The sequence below is a fragment of the Heptranchias perlo genome, chromosome 24 (genome assembly GCF_035084215.1).
Source record: "Heptranchias perlo isolate sHepPer1 chromosome 24, sHepPer1.hap1, whole genome shotgun sequence".
In the NCBI taxonomy this organism is placed as follows: Eukaryota; Metazoa; Chordata; class Chondrichthyes; order Hexanchiformes; family Hexanchidae; genus Heptranchias; species Heptranchias perlo.
Window position 1 is genome coordinate 17,213,903 of NC_090348.1, and position 13,479 is coordinate 17,227,381.

Below are 13,479 nucleotides of genomic sequence, written 5' to 3' on the forward strand. Positions count from 1 at the left end.
TCAAAGCAAACAATTAGAAAGTTATATTTCAGGTCTGAAAATGAAAGCTGTATTTTGTTACTACTCAATGACATGCCACATGGAGTTAGAAAACAATGCACTTGTGGAGAAAGACTCGGTGCCAGGAATAAAATCGCTGTCACTTACCAGTTGTGGAGCTGGTGGTAGATGTAGTTGTGGTCGGTATCACTGTGGGTGACGGAGTTTCTATGGAACAGGAAAAACATTTCAACTTGTTACACTACACGCTGAGGCTCAATGAGTCTGTATCAGGGTTACAGGAGACTTACTGTCCGGCTGCATACAGTCAACCAAAAAATTGTAAAACTGTAATCTGTTCACTTCTATCTTAGTCTACTCAATAAAATTATTTCAACTGAGAGAGAACGCAACTATTTAATGGCCCTTACATTCAGAATATTATTTCCTCCAATAAAAGAGTTGGTGGAATTGTCAGGTAGATTTGATCGTGCTGTTATTGGAGTTGCTGCAAATATTAGATTGAAATGTCCAGTGGAAACTTCTTACATAAGAACATAAGAACATAAGAAATAGGAGCAGGAGTAGGCCAATCGGCCCCTCGAGCCTGCTCCGCCATTCAATAAGATCATGGCTGATCTGATCCTAACCTCAAATCCAAAGAACACAAGAAGTAGGAGCAGGACCCGGCCACTCAGCCCCTGGGCCCGCTCCGCCACCCACAGGGCCTTGACCGATACGAACTCAGCTTCATGTCCAATTTCCTGCCCGCTCCCCGTAACCCCTAATTCCCTTTACTTCTAGGAAACTGTCTATTTCTGTTTTAAATTTATTTAATGATGGAGCTTCCACAGCTTCCTGGGGCAGCAAATTCCACAGACCTACTACCCTCTGAGTGAAGAAGTTTCTCGTCATCACAGTTTTGAAAGAGCAGCCCCTTATTCTAAGATTATGCCCCATAGTTCGAGTTTCACCCATCCTTGGGAACATCCTTACCGCATCTACCCAATCAAGCCCCTTCACAATCTTATATGTTTCAATAAGATCGCCTCTCATTCTTCTGAACTCCAATGAGTAGAGTCCCAATCTGCTCAACCTCTCCTCATATGTTCACCCCCTCATCCCCAGGATTAGCCGAGTGAACCTTCTTTGTACTGCCTCGACAGCAAGTATGTCTTTTCTTAAGTATGGTTACAATGGACAGATCCATAAATATGTCGGGCACCTGCACCACCAGAGATACATCTCGGGTGCCCTCTGGCCCACACAGCCTGCAAAGTCTGGCAACTGCTGCCATCCAGGCAGAGGGTGTCAGTTCTCCCACTCTGGAGAGAAGATTTCTTATGCCCCTGAGCCTCCATTGTGAGGGGCTAAAAATATGTAATTAATAAGATCTGAGCTGTTGCTAGGTTTCCACTCCTGCTTTATCAAAGCTGCCAAGCTAATTCAACCCATTGTACCATTTAATTGGTAGATGGCATTGACGTTGTGTGACAAATATTTTTGATAACTCACAAAGTGTTATTTAAAGTTAGAAAATTATATTTCAGGTCTGAAAATGAAAGCTGTATTTTGTTACTACTCAATGACATGCCACATGGAGTTAGAAAACAATGCACTTGTGGAGAAAGACTCGGTGCCAGGAATAAAATCGCTGTCACTTACCAGTTGTGGAGCTGGTGGTAGATGTAGTTGTGGTCGGTATCACTGTGGGTGACGGAGTTTCTATGGAACAGGAAAAACATTTCAACTTGTTACACTACACGCTGAGGCTCTATGAGTCTGTATCAGGGTTACAGGAGACTTACTGTCCGGCTGCATACAGTCAACCAAAAAATTGTAAAACTGTAATCTGTTCACTTCTATCTTAGTCTCCTCAATAAAATTATTTCAACTGAGAGAGAATGCAACTATTTAATGGCCCTTACATTCAGAATATTATTTCCTCCAATAAAAGAGTTGGTGGAATTGACAGGTAGATTTGATCGTGCTGTTATTGGAGTTGCTGCAAATATTAGATTGAAATGTCCAGTGGAAACTTCTTACAATAGACAGATCCATATTAATCTGAGTTGCCCATATAAAAAGTGGCTTTGAAAATATTACATCAGTAATCCTGAAAAATATACCATGATCACGTTTACCAGGGACCTCCAGTGCTGAACTGCGGAGCAAGCATGGTCAGTGGGAGGTCCTGTCATTTATATATTTATGTCGTGAACCTGCACCACCAGAGATACATCTCGGGTGCCCTCTGGACCACACAGCCCACAACGTCTGGCAACTGCTGCCATCCAGGCAGAGGGTGTCAGTTCTCCCACTCTGGAGAGAAGATTTCTTATGCCCCTGAGCCTCCTTTGTAAGGGGCTAAAAATAATATATAATTTAAAAGATCTGAGCTGTTACCAGGTTTCAACTCCTGCTTTCTCAAAGCTGCCAAGCTAATTCAATGATGTGGAGATGCCGGTGATGGACTGGGGTTGACAAATGTAAAGAATCTTACAACACCAGGTTATAGTCCAACAATTTTATTTGAAAATCACAAGCTTTCGGAGATTATCTCCTTCGTCAGGTGAGTGTGGGATTCCTTGAACGTTTCGCATTTATAGTCAGAGAACAATACCTGCTGATTACAGATAATCTTTCCAACTGCCCGTTGTCAAGGCAATCAAAGTGTTCAGACAGAGAGGTGTTACCGACAAGACCATGCAGACATTGCCGGCTCACAGTGGAGAGGATATCCAAGAAGATCGCGCATATAGACACAGACATCAAGTTTTTACAGAGCTGCAAGAAAGCAGAAAAGATCCCGAAAGGACGACAGATCACGAACCCACTCAGGTCCACATACAACTCAGATTACGCTGAAAGACTCTGCCGTCGTACCTCTCGCACACTCCGCAACCATCTCGTACACCAACTCTACAGCAGACGCCGCAACCTCGAAACCAAGATAGAGTCCATACTCTCAACCGGTACTCAGGACACAGCAGACCAGCCAGGAGACAGCGCCAAACAGACGAGGCAACAGAACTATGCTGCCTACATGAAAACCAAGAGCAGGAAGCTTGAGAAACTCGGCATCACCACCAGCATCAACCAAGCCTCCCCCGGTACCACGGTTGCAACCACAGGGAAGTCTATCGTCAATTTGTCCGACCACACCCTTCAACCAGACGAAATCGAAGTTCTCAGCCAAGGGCTCAATTTCTGTCCCACTACCAAAATGGACCCCATTGGTCTCGCGGCGGACACAGAGGAATTCATCAGGAGAATGAGGCTCCGGGAATTCTTCCACAGATCCCAAGATTTCAGCAGCGAACCCAATGAGACAATCAACGATCCGGAACAGCAGACAGAGGGATCCGCGGTACATCAACCGAAGAAGAAAGAGTCAAACTGGACTCCTCCGGAGGGTCGCTGCCCTCAGCTGGACATGTATGCTCAAGCTGTCAGGAAATGCGTCAATGCCAGATTCATCAGCCGCACTCACAAGACAGTCCAGAATGTCACCCGAGCACAACGCAACACCATCAACGCTCTCAAGACCAACCGCAACATCGTCATCAAACCAGCGGACAAAGGAGGAGCCATTGTCATACAGAACAGAACGGACTATTGCAAAGAAGCATACCGACAACTGGACAACCAGGAACATTACAGATGGATACCCGCAGATCCGACCAAAGAACACACCCACCAGCTCAACAAACTGATCAAGACCTTCGATCCAGACCTTCAAAGCATCCTACGTGCTCTCATCCCACGTACTCCCCGCTTGGGAGACTTCTACTGCCTCCCAAAGATACACAAAGCCAACACACCCGGACGTCCTATCGTATCAGGCAACGGAACCCTGTGTAAGAACCTCTCTGGATACATCGAGGGCATCCTGAAACCCATCGTACAGGGAAACCCCAGCTTCTGTCGCGACACGACAGACTTCCTACAAAAACTCAGTACCCACGGACCAGTTGAACCAGGAACACTTCTCACCACGATGGACGTCTCGGCACTCTACACCAGTATCCCCCACGATGACGGCATCGCTGCAACAGCATCAATACTCAACACCAACAACAGCCAATCTCCAGACGCCATTCTACAACTCATCCGCTTCATCCTGGATCAGAATGTCTTCACCTTCGATAACCAGTTCTTTACCCAAACACACGGAACAGCCATGGGGACAAAATTCGCACCCCAATACGCCAACATTTTCATGCACAAGTTCGAGCACGACTTCTTCACTGCACAGGACCTCCAACCAACGCTATACACCAGATACATCAACGACATTTTCATTCAATGGACCCACAGCGAAGAAACACTGAAGAGACTACACGATAACATCAACAAGTTCCATCCCACCATCAAGCTCACCATGGACTACTCCTCAGAATTGGTTTCTTTCTTGGACACACGAATCTCCATCAAAGACGGGCACCTCAGCACCTCATTCTACCGCAAGCCCACAGACAACCTCACGATGCTCCACTTTTCCAGCTTCCACCCTAACCACGTCAAAGAGGCCATCCCCTATGGACAGGCCCTGCGAATACACAGGATTTGCTCAGACGAGGAGGAACACGATGGACACCTACAGACGCTGAAAGACGCCCTCATAAGAACGGGATATGACGCTCGACTCGTCGATCGACAGTTCCGACGGGCCAGAGCAAAAAATCGCATAGACCTCCTCAGAAGACTAACACGGGATGCAACCAACAGAGTACCCTTCGTCGTCCAGGACTTCCCCGGAGCGGAGAAACTACGCCATGTTCTCCGCAGCCTTCAACATGTCATCGATGACGAACACCTTGCTAAGGCCATCCACACACCTCCACAACTCGCCTTCAAACAGCCACCCAACCTCAAACAGACCATCGTTCGCAGCAAATTACCCAGCTTTCAGGAGAACAGCGTCCACGACACCACACAACCCTGCCACGGCAACCTCTGCAAGACATGCCAGATCATCGACACAGATACCACCATCACACGAGAGGACACCACCCACCAGGTACATGGTGCATACTCCTGTGACTCGGCCAACATTGTCTACCTCATACGTTGCAGGAAAGGATGCCCTGGAGCATGGTACATTGGCGAGACCATGCAGACACTGCGACAACGGATGAACGGACACCGCGCAACAATCGCCAGACAGGAGGGTTCCCTCCCAGTCGGGGAACACTTCAGCAGTCAAGGACATTCAGCCACCGATCTTCGGGTAAGCGTTCTCCAAGGCGGCCTTCGAGACACACGACAACGCAAAATCGTTGAGCAGAAATTGATAGCCAAGTTCCGCACCCATGAGGGCGGCCTCAACCGGGATCTTGGGTTCATGTCACGCTACACGTAACCCCACCAGCGAATAAAAGTTAACTGTTTTTAATACAACGGGTCATTCTCTGCCTTTGTCTTCCTTTCGGATATTTCTCCCTCTCTCTCTCTCTCTCTCTGTCTCTGTCTTGTGCTCTGGCCGTTTGTATATTCGGTGGTCCTGCAGGTAACACCTCTCTGTCTGAACACTTTGATTGCCTTGACAATGGGCAGTTGGAAAGATTATCTGTAATCACCAGGTATTGTTCTCTGACTATAAATGCGAAATGTTCAAGGAATCCCACACTCACCTGAAGGAGATAGTCTCCGAAAGCTTGGGATTTTCAAATAAAATTGTTGGACGATAAACTGGTGTTGTAAGATTGTTTACAAGCTAATTCAACCCATTATACCATTTAATTGGTAGATGGCATTGACATTCTGTGACAAATATTTTTGATAACACAAAAAGTGTTATTTAAAGTTAGAAAATTTTATTTCAGGTCTGAAAATGAAAGCTGTATTTTGTTACCTGCTCAATGACATGCCACATGGAGTTAGAAAACAATGCACTTGTGGAGAAAGACTCGGTGCCAGGAATAAAATCGCTGTCACTTACCAGTTGTGGAGCTGGTGGTAGATGTAGTTGTGGTCGGTATCACTGTGGGTGACGTAGTTTCTATGGAACAGGAAAAACATTTCAACCTGTTACACTACACGCTGAGGCTCTATGAGTCTGTATCAGGGTTGCAGGAGACTTACTGTCCGGCTGCATATAGTCAAACAAAAAATTGTAAAACTGTAATCTGTTCACTTCTATCTTAGTCTCCTCAATAAAATTATTTCAACTGAGAGAGAACGCAACCATTTAATGGCCCTTACATTCAGAATATTATTTCCTCCAATAAAAGAGTTGGTGGAATTGTCAGGTAGATTTGATCGTGCTGTTATTGGAATTGCTGCAAATATTAGATTGAAATGTCCAATGGAAACATCTTACAATGGGCAGATCCATATTAATCTGAGTTGCCCATATAAAAAGTGGCTTTGAAAATATTACATCAGTAATCCTGAAAAATATACCATGATCACGTCTACCAGGGACCTCCAGTGCTGAACTGCCCGGAGTAAGCAGGGTCAGTGGGAGGTCCTGTCATTTAAATATTTAGGGCAGGCACCTGCACCACCAGAGATACATCTCGGGTGCCCTCTGGCCCAGAAATCCCACAACGTCTGGCAACTGCTGCCATCCAGGCAGAGGGTGTCAGTTCTCCCACTCTGGAGAGAAGATTTCTTGTGCCCCTGAGCCTCCATTGTAAGGGGCTAAAAATAATATATAATTAAAAAGATCTGAGCTGTTGCCAGGTTTCCACTCCTGCATTATTAAAGCTGCCAAGCTAATTCAACCCATTGTACCATTTAATTGGTAGATGGCATTGACGTTGTGTGACAAATATTTTTGATAACACAAAAAGTGTTACTTAAAGATAGAAAATTGTATTTCAGGTCTGAAAATGAAAGCTGCATTTTGTTACCTACTCAATGACATGCCACATGGAGTTAGAAAACAATGCACTTGTCGAGAAAGACTCGGTGTCAGGCATAAAATCGCTGTCACTTACCAGTTGTGGAGCTGGTGGTAGATGTAGTTGTGGTCGGTATCACTGTGGGTGATGTTGTTTCTATGGAGCAGGAGAAACATTTCAACCTGTTACAGTGCATGCTGAGGCTCTATGAGTCTGTATCAGGGTTGCAGGAGACTTACTGTCCTGTTGCATACAGTCAACCAAAAAATTGGAATCTGTTCACTTCTATCTTAGTCTGCTCAATAAAATTATTTCAGCTGAGAGAGAATGCAACTATTTAATGGCCCTTACATGCAGAATATTATTTCCTCGAATAAAAGAGTTGGTGGAATTGTCAGGTAGATTTGATCGTGCTGTTATTGGAGTTGCTGCAAATATTAGGTTTCAATGTCCAGTGGACACATCTTACAATAGACAGATCCATATTAACATATTAACCTGATTTGCCCATATAAACAGTGTCTCTGAAAATATTACAGCAGCAATCCTGAAAAATATACCAGGATCACGGCTCCCAGTGCCCTTCAGCGCTGATCTGCCCAGAGTATGCAGGGTCAGTGGGAGCACCTGTCATTTAAAGATTTATGCCAGGCACCTAAACCACCATATCCAGAGACATGCCATGCTACTGTTTTTCATTCAGTGGGAATAGAGTTAAAACTGCTGGCCACACAGAGCTACGCATCAGTCACTTTTTTGATATGTGTGTGGACAGCATATTAACTGATAAAGCAGATGACCCCAATGCTAGCCCTGAAGGAGATGAAGCACAAAGGTTGAGGATGGAGTTAAATAAAGGGTGGGAGAATGTCGTGCAAAGATGTTAATAGGTATATTAATGGGCTTACTACTTTAATTGAGGAGTTAGTCCACTTACTTGAAATCGATTAATGCCTCAATTAAAATAGCAGACAGAAGAACGTGATATGAATGTGTGCAACATTCAGGCCCACTATTATCATTGACAGTAATTTCAAACCTCATTGCTTGATACCGTTTCACATCCTCAGTGTTGACATTTTGTGACAAATACTTTTGATAAATGAAAATGTGTTATTTAAGAAGAATATATATTATAATACTCCCTTCTCGCTTGGAGCCTCCGGTGCCGGGGGCATATATCAGGAAAATGGGTGTGGAAGGTAATGCACTTCGCAGGATTTGCCGTCAATTGGCATCAATTTCCCAAAATGCGTTCCCGTTCTGCTAAACAGTGTGTCAGAAGCAAAGTTTCATAAAAACTGCTCTAAAAGTTACAACATAATGACCACTGATATAAACATTTTCAAAGCAAACAATTAGAAAGTTATATTTCAGGTCTGAAAATGAAAGCTGTGTTTTGTTACCTACTCAATGACATGCCACATGGAGTTAGAAAACAATGCACTTGTGGAGAAAGACTTGGTGCCAGGAATAAAATCGCTGTCACTTACCAGTTGTGGAGCTGGTGGTAGATGTAGTTGTGGTCGGTATCACTGTGGATGACGTTGTTTCTATAGAGCAGGAAAAACATTTCAACTTGTTACACTTCACGCTGAGGCTCAATGAGTCTGTATCAGGGTTGAAGGAGACTTACTGTCCTGCTGCATGCAGTCAAACAAAAAATTGTAAAACTGTAATCTGTTCAATTCTATCTTAGTCGACTCAATAAAATTATTTCAACTGAGAGAGAACGCAACTATTTAATGGCCCTTACATTCAGAATATTATTTCCTCTCATCAAAGAGTTGGTCGAATTGTCAGGTAGATTTGATCGTGCTGTTGTTGGAGTTGCTGCAAATATTAGATTGAAATGTCCAGTGGAAACTTCTTACAATAGACAGATCCATATTAATCTGAGTTGCCCATATAAAAAGTGGCTTTGAAAATATTACATCAGTAATCCTGAAAAATATACCATGATCACGCCTCCCTGGGACCTCCAGTGCTGAACTGCCTGAGTAAGCAGGGTCAGTGGGAGGTCCTGTCATTTATATATTTATGTCGTGAACCTGCACCACCAGAGATACATCTCGGGTGCCCTCTGGCCCACACAGCCCACAACGTCTGGCAACTGCTGCCATCCAGGCAGAGGGTGTCAGTTCTCCCACTCTGGAGAGAAGATTTCTTATGCCCCTGAGCCTCCTTTGTAAGGGGCTAAAAATAATATATAATTAAAAAGATCTGAGCTGTTACCAGGTTTCAACTCCTGCTTTCTCAAAGCTGCCAAGCTAATTCAATGATGTGGAGATGCCGGTGATGGACTGGGGTTGACAAATGCAAAGAATCTTACAACACCAGGTTATAGTCCAACAATTTTATTTGAAAATCACAAGCTTTCGGAGATTATCTCCTTCGTCAGGTGAGTGTGGGATTCCTTGAACGTTTCGCATTTATAGTCAGAGAACAATACCTGCTGATTACAGATAATCTTTCCAACTGCCCGTTGTCAAGGCAATCAAAGTGTTCAGACAGAGAGGTGTTACCTACAGGACCATGCAGACATTGCGACAACGGATGAACGGACACCGCGCAACAATCGCCAGACAGGAGGGTTCCCTCCTAGTCGGGGAACACTTCAGCAGTCAAGGACATTCAGCCACCGATCTTCGGGTAAGCGTTCTCCAAGGCGGCCTTCGAGACATGCGACAACGCAAAATCGTCGAGCAGAAATTGATAGCCAAGTTCCGCACCCATGAGGACGGCCTCAACCGGGATCTTGGGTTCATGTCACGCTACACATAACCCCACCAGCGAATAAAAGTTATCTGTTTTTAATACAACGGGTCATTCTCTGTCTTTCTCTTCCTTTCGGATGTTTCTCCCTCTCTCTCTCTGTCTTGTGTTCTGGCCGTTTGTATATTCGGTGGTCCTGTAGGTAACACCTCTCTGTCTGAACACATTGATTGCCTTGACAACGGGCAGTTGGAAAGATTATCTGTAATCACCAGGTATTGTTCTCTGACTATAAATGCAAAACGTTCAAGGAATCCCACACTCACCTGACGAAGGAGATAATCTCCGAAAGCTTGTGATTTTCAAATAAAATTGTTGGACGATAACCTGGTGTTGCAACATTGTTTACAAGCTAATTCAACCCATTGTACCATTTAATTGGTAGATGGCATTGACGTTCTGTGACAAATATTTTTGATAACACAAAAAGTGTTATTTAAAGTTAGAAAATTTTATTTCAGGTCTGACAATGAAAGCTGTATTTTGTTACCTGCTTAATGACATGCCACATGGAGTTAGAAAACAATGCACTTGTGGAGAAAGACTCGGTGTCAGGCATAAAATCGCTGTCACTTACCAGTTGTGGAGCTGGTGGTAGATGTAGTTGTGCTCGGTATCACTGTGGATGACGTTGTTTCTATAGAGCAGAAAAAACATTTCAACTTGTTACACTACACGCTGAGGCTCTATGAGTCTGTATCAGGGTTGAAGGAGACTTACTGTCCTGCTGCATACAGTCAACCAAAAAATTGTAAAACTGAAATCTGTTCACTTCTTTCTTAGTCTACTCAATAAAATTATTTCAACTGAGAGAGAACGAAACTATTTAATGACCCTTACATTCAGAATATTATTTCCTCTCATCAAAGAGTTGGTCGAATTGTCAGGTAGATTTGATCGTGCTGTTATTGGAGTTGCTGCAAATATTAGATTGAAATGTCCAGTGGAAACTTCTTACAATGGACAGATCCATATTAATCTGAGTTGCCCATATAAAAAGTGGCTTTGAAAATATTACATCAGTAATCCTGAAAAATATACCATGATCACGTCTACCAGGGACCTCCAGTGCTGAACTGCCCGGAGTAAGCAGGGTCAGTGGGAGGTCCTGTCATTTAAATATTTATAGCGGGCACCTGCACCACCAGAGATACATCTCGGGTGCCCTCTGGCCCAGAAATCCCACAACGTCTGGCAACTGCTGCCATCCAGGCAGAGGGTGTCAGTTCTCCCACTCTGGAGAGAAGATTTCTTATGCCCCTGAGCCTCCTTTGTCAGGGGCTAAAAATAATATGTAATTAATAAGATCTGAGCTGTTGCCAGGTTTCCACTCCTGCTTTATCAAAGCTGCCAAGCTAATTCAACCCATTGTACCATTTAATTGGTAGATGGCATGGACGTTGTGTGACAAATATTTTTGATAACTCAAAAAGTGTTATTTAAAGTTAGAAAATTATATTTCAGGTCTGACAATGAAAGCTGCATTTTGTTACCTACTCAATGACATGCCACATGGAGTTAGAAAACAATGCACTTGTCGAGAAAGACTCGGTGCCAGGAATAAAATCGCTGTCACTTACCAGTTGTGGAGCTGGTGGTAGATGTAGTTGTGGTCGGTATCACTGTGGGTGACGTAGTTTCTATGGAACAGGAAAAACATTTCAACTTGTTACACTGCACGCTGAGGCTCAATGAGTCTGTATCAGGGTTGCACGAGACTTATGTCCGGCTGCATACAGTCAAACAAAAAATTGTAAAACTGTAATCTGTTCACTTCTATCTTAGTCTACTCAATAAAATTATTTCAGCTGAGAGAGAATGCTATTATTTAATGGTCTTTACATGCAGAATATTATTTCCTCAAATAAAAGAGTTGGTGGAATTGTCAGGTAGATCTGATCGTGCTGTTATTGGAGTTGCTGCAAATATTAGGTTTCAATGTCCAGTGTAAACATCTTACAATAGACAGATCCGTCTTAACATATTCACCTGATTTGCCCTCATAAGCAGTAGCTCTGAGAATATTACAGCAGCAATCCTGAAAAATATACCAGGATCACGGCTCCCAGTGCCCTTCAGCGCTGATCTGCCCAGAGTATGCAGGGTCAGTGGGAGCACCTGTCATTTAAAGATTTATGCCAGGCACCTAAACCACCATATCCAGAGACATGCCATGCTACTGTTTTTCATTCAGTGGGAATAGAGTTAAAACTGCTGGCCACACAGAGCTACGCATCAGTCACTTTTTTGATATGTGTGTGGACAGCATATTAACTGATAAAGCAGATGACCCCAATGCTAGCCCTGAAGGAGATGAAGCACAAAGGTTGAGGATGGAGTTAAATAAAGGGTGGGAGAATGTCGTGCAAAGATGTTAATAGGTATATTAATGGGCTTACTACTTTAATTGAGGATTTAGTCCACTTACTTGAAATCGATTAATGCCTCAATTAAAATAGCAGACAGAAGAACGTGATATGAATGTGTGCAACATTCGGGCCCACTATTATCATTGACAGTAATTTCAAACCTCATTGCTTGATACCGTTTCACATCCTCAGTGTTGACATTTTGTGACAAATACTTTTGATAAATGAAAATGTGTTATTTAAGAAGAATATATATTATAATACTCCCTTCTCGCTTGGAGCCTCCGGTGCCGGGGGCATATATCAGGAAAATGGGTGTGGAAGGTAATGCACTTCGCAGGATTTGCCGTCAATTGGCATCAATTTCCCAAAATGCGTTCCCGTTCTGCTAAACAGTGTGTCAGAAGCAAAGTTTCATAAAAACTGCTCTAAAAGTTACAACATAATGACCACTGATATAAACATTTTCAAAGCAAACAATTAGAAAGTTATATTTCAGGTCTGAAAATGAAAGCTGTATTTTGTTACCTACTCAATGACATGCCACATGGAGTTAGAAAACAATGCACTTGTGGAGAAAGACTCGGTGCCACTTTTCGCTGTCACTTACCAGTTGTGGAGCTGGTGGTAGATGTAGTTGTGGTCGGTATCACTATGGATGACGTTGTTTCTATAGAGCAGGAAAAACATTTCAACTTGTTACACTACACGCTGAGGCTCAATGAGTCTGTATCAGGGTTGAAGGAGACTTACTGTCCTGCTGCATACAGTCAAACAAAAAATTGTAAAACTGTAATCTGTTCAATTCTATCTTAGTCGACTCAATAAAATTATTTCAACTGAGAGAGAACGCAACTATTTAATGGCCCTTACATTCAGAATATTATTTCCTCTCATCAAAGAGTTGGTCGAATTGTCAGGTAGATTTGATCGTGCTGTTGTTGGAGTTGCTGCAAATATTAGATTGAAATGTCCAGTGGAAACTTCTTACAATAGACAGATCCATATTAATCTGAGTTGCCCATATAAAAAGTGGCTTTGAAAATATTACATCAGTAATCCTGAAAAATATACCATGATCACGCCTCCCTGGGACCTCCAGTGCTGAACTGCCCGAGTAAGCAGGGTCAGTGGGAGGTCCTGTCATTTATATATTTATGTCGTGAACCTGCACCACCAGAGATACATCTCGGGTGCCCTCTGGCCCAGAAATCCCACAACGTCTGGCAACTGCTGCCATCCAGGCAGAGGGTGTCAGTTCTCCCACTCTGGAGAGAAGATTTCTTATGCCCCTGAGCCTCCTTTGTAAGGGGCTAAAAATAATATATAATTAAAAAGATCTGAGCTGTTACCAGGTTTCAACTCCTGCTTTCTCAAAGCTGCCAAGCTAATTCAATGATGTGGAGATGCCGGTGATGGACTGGGGTTGACAAATGCAAAGAATCTTACAACACCAGGTTATAGTCCAACAATTTTATTTGAAAATCACAAGCTTTCGGAGATTA

At 43.4% G+C, this 13,479-nt stretch overlaps 1 protein-coding gene across 1 annotated transcript in view; it reads right to left on the reverse strand.

Annotated features, from left to right (window-relative positions):
• LOC137341593 (intestinal mucin-like protein) overlaps positions 1-11,240 on the reverse strand; it is a 93,671-nt gene extending 82,431 nt beyond the window's left edge. Inside the window, exons 1-2 of the mRNA XM_068004822.1 lie at positions 11,186-11,240; positions 10,183-10,242 (exon numbers count right to left, since the gene is read on the reverse strand). The gene's annotated coding sequence lies outside the window, so the exon portion shown is untranslated. The remainder of the gene's footprint in view (positions 1-10,182; positions 10,243-11,185) is intronic.
• Positions 11,241-13,479: the final 2,239 nt, after the last annotated feature.